Source organism: Dama dama, chromosome 22, assembly GCF_033118175.1.
Source record: "Dama dama isolate Ldn47 chromosome 22, ASM3311817v1, whole genome shotgun sequence".
NCBI classification, from domain to species: domain Eukaryota; kingdom Metazoa; phylum Chordata; class Mammalia; order Artiodactyla; family Cervidae; genus Dama; species Dama dama.
In genome coordinates, this window is record NC_083702.1 from 3,354,001 (window position 1) to 3,360,000 (window position 6,000).

At 54.4% G+C, this 6,000-nt stretch overlaps 1 protein-coding gene and 1 pseudogene across 2 annotated transcripts in view; one reads left to right on the forward strand and one right to left on the reverse strand.

Moving 5' to 3' along the window:
- Positions 1-6,000, reverse strand: part of TBC1D22A (TBC1 domain family member 22A) — a 260,985-nt gene that overhangs the window by 216,804 nt on the left and 38,181 nt on the right. The window lies entirely within an intron of this gene.
- Positions 5,384-6,000, forward strand: part of LOC133043369 (basic proline-rich protein-like) — a 2,921-nt pseudogene continuing 2,304 nt past the window's right edge.

A 6,000-nucleotide genomic window follows, 5' to 3' on the forward strand; every position in this document is an offset into this window, starting at 1 on the left:
CCTCGGCTGCCCTCTGCCCGACCCCTGGAGTTCATGGATGAGGGGGGAGACTGAGACCAAGGGTGGAGGCAGTGACCAAGCGGCCTGACGGGGGCAGAGGCAGGGGGAGAACCCACGATCTTGGCACCTCTGCTCCATCCCACTGCACCACGGCCGCCTCCCAACCCAACTCCTCCTTCTGATGGGCCAGACCTCCCGACCGGCCCGCCGGCACCCCACGCTCCTCCTACCACGGTCGTCCCTGCCCTGAGGCAGCTCAGCATGAGGACCAGCGCCCTCAGAGGCCCAGGCGCTGCGTGCTGGCTCTGCTGGCTGAGGGTCCCGAGACAGCGACGGCACGGCACGCAGCTCCCGCAGGTGCTGTTGGCTATCAGGGCTCAGCTCTGCGCCCTGACCTTCCTCCGTGCTCTGACCGCGCTGGTCCCCCGCCAGGCACACCTACAGGGCCAGCTCTACGTGGGCAGCAGGGAGGGGACCACGCAGCGTTGCCACTTCACCAGGTCCGGCTGCTCACACACTAACCCGGCCTCTTTCATGAGCCCAATGCCGATGGTACGAAGTAGAAAGCGTCTGACCTACCAGACTTTCCGGGCGGTAACTGAACCTGTAACTGATGGACGTCTAACCGGAAGGCACGCCTGAAGAGGGCGGACCCAGAGAAGGAAGACCTGGCCCCTTGCTGGATTTCACAGGTGAGGATCCGCCACCACGTAGCTGCTGCTAAACCGAACATCAACCACCTCCTGAGGACCAGACTCCTGACAATTCTTTTGCATTAAGGACATTTTTGATTGAGGTATAACTGGTATATTACAGCACAGCTTTATGATTCAATACCTGTATATGAAACGGTCACCACAATAAATCTCATTAACACCCACCACCAGTCACAAAATTGGTTTTTCTTATGATGAGGATGTCTAGGGTTCCTTAGCCACTTTCAAATATGCGATATCTGAAATGTATTTTATATCTGGACTGTTTTATATTTTGACTCCCTTCCCCTGTTCCATCCCCCACCCCCCACCTCTGGAAACCACAGGTCTATTGCTTGTTTTTGGTTTAGATTCCACAAATAAGTGAGATTGTGTGGTATTTGTCTTCCTCTGACTTATTTCATTACCATAATGCCCTCAAGGTCCAGCCATTTGCTGCAAATGGCAACACTTCATTCTTTTTATGGCTGAATAATATCCCTCTGTGTGAGTCTGACATCTTTATCCACTGGTCCACTGATGGACACCTAGGTTATTTCCACGTCTTGGTTTATTGTAAACAAGGCTGCAATGGACATGGGTATACACATTTCTTTTTGAGTTAATGTTTTTGTTTCCTTTGGATAAACATCCGCAGGTGGAACTGCTGGATCATATGGATGTTCTGTTTCCATTAAGGGTATTTCAGGTGGGGCACAACCTTGAGGTGTCTGCACAACACCGCACCAGCCCCCACTGACCTGAGCGTGTGAAATGGTCAGCCGCGGACTTCCCTGGCAGTTCAGGGGGTAACAGTCTGCCTGCCAATGCAGGAGACACAGGTTCAATTCCCCATCCGGGAAGATCCCACATACCGAGAGCCTGTGCTCTAGAGCCTGGGAGCCCCAACGACTAGCCCACGTGCTGCAGCTACGGAAGCGCACGTGCTCCCCAGCAAGAGACGCCACCGCAGTGGGGCGCCCACGCGCCACGGCCAGGAAAGCCCAGGCGCAGCAGCCAAGACCCAGCACGGCCGTGGCAGACAGACGGACTCAGGAGACGCTCAACGCAGACTGTCTGTGTGTATACGTGAGCTTCACCCCAGCTTTTCAAAGAAGAGTATTATTTTACTCACTGGAACGGTGGACAACTTACATGCCACGTGGACACTCGTGAATGAGACAATGACCACGTGTGTGCCTATTGTTATTGCCTATCCTCAGGCGCTGCATCGTGTATAAAGTGAGAGAAGGGGCATGTGAGAGCAATGTGTGTCCATCTGTAATTCACAAAGAGCAGGGGGCAGGGCGACATATACACACAGCTACACACAGTCACTTGAATTCACACAGAGCACCTCTGAAAGGAGGTAAGAACCAGGAGGGTAGCTGCTGGCAGGAGATTTATTTGTCATTATGTAAGCCCTTAGGGACCGTGTAAATGTTTTAACATTGCATGATGTAGCTTTTTCAATTAAAAAAAAAAAACTAGTAAACAAAGAATATGAGTGAAATCACCAATTTCCAAACTTTAAGTGCTCTCACTCCTCCCCCTCCCGCAGAATCTCAAAGAACAACGTTTCTGTTCTTGGATTTAGAGTACATATTTTGAAAGCTATAGTTTTGATTAAGCATATAAATTAGGTGTTGATTTAGACAGATATACAGTTTTAATAACAATTTTAAATAAAGATCATCTTCAAAACATTATACAGCCATTAAAAATGACAGTTATGAAGATGCAGCAACATGAGAAAGGCGTATGACGTGATAATAGCTGAATGGGTAACGCGAGTGTCTGCATCTGCGCTGCCTGAGTGCAGAGGCGTGGGGGCTCCGCGGGGGGCAGGCCATCGTGGGAATCAGCACCAGAGCCGGACAAGCCTGACACACTGCCCAGACCCCTCTCACAGGACCACCTCTCAAAGCCAGATGCAGGCGAGCACCATCCAGACCCACATCACTGCCAACAAAGGTCCATCTAGTCAAAGCTATGGTTCTTCCTGTAGTCGTGTACAGATGTGAGAGTTGGACCACAGAGAAGGCTGAGTGCAGAAGGACTGATGCTTTTGAACTGTGGTGTTGGGGAAGACACTTGAGAGTCCCTTGGACTGCAAGGAGATCCAACCAGTCCATCCTAAAGGAAATCAGTCCTGAATATTCATTGGAAGGACTGATGCTGAAGCTGAAATGAAACTCCAATACTTTGGCCACCTGACATCAAGAGCCGACTCACTGGAAAAGACCCTGATGCTGGGAGAAACCAAAGACAGGAGGAGAAGGGGACAACAGAGGATGAGATGTTTGAATGGCATCACTGACTCAATGGACATGAATCTGAGCAAACTCGGGACCCAGAAGGACAGAGAAGCCGGGTGTGCTGTAGTCCCCGGGGTCGCAGAGTCAGGCACGACTTAGTGGCTGAACAGCAACAAGAGGTGGAGACACTAACTCTGAAGGAAGTGTGGGGGAGAGAGCGGCCCGGATCGTCCTGCCAGTCAACGGGAAAGCGCAGCCATGGCCGGATCAGATCCTGACGCCCAGACTCCTCTGTCCCGAGACGCGGGACCCGGGGGCAGGGTGACCGACAGTCACGGCCGCTGACTTTTCTAGATGGTTATTCCTACTTCTAGAACCTAAAACAACACACCCGCTAAAACATAGCTTTAAAAAGACATCCTGAACTAATTTTTTCAGACTGTCTTATGCTAACAAAAAGGACATCTCATTTTTTAAGCACTTGAAGCCAACCTGAACCTTCTCCCTTTCAGACCAATTTGAGCACCGTCTGAGCTCTCACCAGAAAGCCTGCAGTCTGTGTTAACGTCTCAGGAGCTGGCATAAAACCAGAACCAGAGACTCGCCCGGCAGCGCTTCATGCCTCACGACAGACTCAGAATAGATTGTCTTCCCTTCCCGACACCAAGGCCAGCGCTTCCGCAGTCCTCTGACACCTTCCTGTGTCCTCCCCGCGCTGAGGCTGACCTGCGTGACCTCTCGTCTCCCCGCCCTGCACCTCTGCACATCAGGAATCTCCCCGGTTCCCCACTTGGGTCATCTGTGATCACCCGCAGCACGTCTCTAAGCGCGCCCGTTCCAGGCCCGGGACAGTGACAGCGGCATGCGGGGGGGCCTCAGGCAAGCCGCCCTCCTCCTCCGAGTCTCAGCTTCTCATTGCAAACAGGGGTGCTCTGCTGACTGCTCAGGGTCGGCAGGGAGCCCAGGAGACGACCTGTGGGAAGAGGGGCCTCCTCCCTGCGGAGGGCCGGGTGGCGCCTCGCGGTGACCAAGCAGGGTGACACTCCGACGAGCGGAACAGCTGCCGCAGACCGCGCGGGGCAGGGCCCTCAGAAAGGGCCCAGGGGCTCCCCGCTCCTTCTGCTGCGGGGGACGGTAGGACGGCGCCGTCTGTGAACCTCAGCAGGTACAGAATCTGCCTCCAGGGCCTGGACCATGGACCTCTTGGCCACCAGGACTTCGAGAAACGAATGTAGCAGCCACCCAGCCAGAGCAGTTCTGTCCCGGCAGCCCAAGCAGACTGAGACTGCACTGTAGTATTTAGTTGCTCAGTCGTGTCCGACTCTTTGTGACCCCATGGACTGTAGCCCACCAGGCTCCTCAATCCATGGGATTCTCCAGGCAAGAATACTGGAGTGGGCTGCCACTTCCTCCTCCAGGGGATCTTCCGGACCCAGGGATCGAACTCGAGTCTCCTGCACTGCAGGCGGATTCTTTATCACTGAGCCGCCTAGGAAGCCAAGACAACGGTACCATCACACCAATAAAGCCTCCCTACCTTTCCACAATGATCAGTGAAGGGGCTCATGGGCCTGGGACTGGGCAGGTCAGAGTCCTCAACACAGGCGTGGAGGAGCACGCCCCACGGGCAGGTGACCGCAGTTTCAGATGGCATCTATGCACATTTGCACCCCATCAACTCATGGGCCTGCAGAGTGAAGCTTTCAAATGCACGTGCAATTGAGCCGAGCAGGTGACCACAGCCTCCGGGCCCCGTCGAGTGAAAAGCAAACCACCTCCTGCTCCGGAGCACGGAGTGGACGGGACTCCCCGTCCGGGCGGCTCTCGCTCCTCCGCTCGGCCCCGGCTGGTTCTGAAGACGTCTGCTCTGGTCACCTGAGTCAGTTTGCAGTTTCCTGACCTGCCACCGCTCGAGTCCCACTGCTCATCAGTTCCCACCTGCTTTTCCACCACACAGGCCTCCACTATGTCCAGCCTCTCCAGCCCCATGGTCCCTACAATGTGATGCTGTGTTCCCTGCAGTGAAGAGATGACAACTCCAGCCCATCGACAATCACAGCGGACCTGGGAGTGAGAAAGTCAAAACAGCACTCACCTCTCTTCTCCTCCACTTTCGTGCTTCTCACCTTTAACAGGAGCAACTTCCCTTCCTGCCTGTGAGCACCAACCAGACAGACGGACAGGACAAGAAGGGAACCAAACAAGGAAGAGTGGCTGGCTCAGGCCCCAGGATCTCCCCGGGAAGGAGGGTAACCAACCACTCCAGGAAGAAGTGCAGAGAGAGAAGGGTCTATGTCTGGAAACACAGACAAAAGAGACTCAGGAGGGTGTGGACAGTCATTGTTCTCCTGCCTCTCTGAGCTCCTTCTCAGGGATTCCATGTATTTCTATGAACCTGACACAGAGCAAACACTCAGTCAAATCCAGTGATCACCACCATCACCACCATCACCACCATCACCACCACCATCACCACCACCATCACCACCACCATCACCATCACCACCACCACCATCACCACCATCACCACCACCACCACCACCATCACCACCATCACCACCACCACCACCATCACCATCACCACCATCACCACCACCATCACCACCATCATCACCATCACCACCACCACCATCACCACCACCACCACCACCACCACCATCACCACCATCACCACCACCACCACCATCATCACCATCACCACCATCACCACCACCACCACCATCACCATCACCACCATCACCACCACCATCACCACCACCACCACCATCATCACCACTATCACCACCACCATCACCACCATCATCACCATCACCACCACCACCATCACCACCATCACCACCACCACCACCACCACCACCATCACCACCACCACCACCACCACCACCACCACCACCACCACCATCACCATCACCACCATCACCACCACCATCATCACCATCACCACCACCATCACCACCATCACCAGCACCACCACCATCACCATCACCACCATCACCACCACCACCATCACCACCATCACCACCACCATCACCACCATCACCACCACC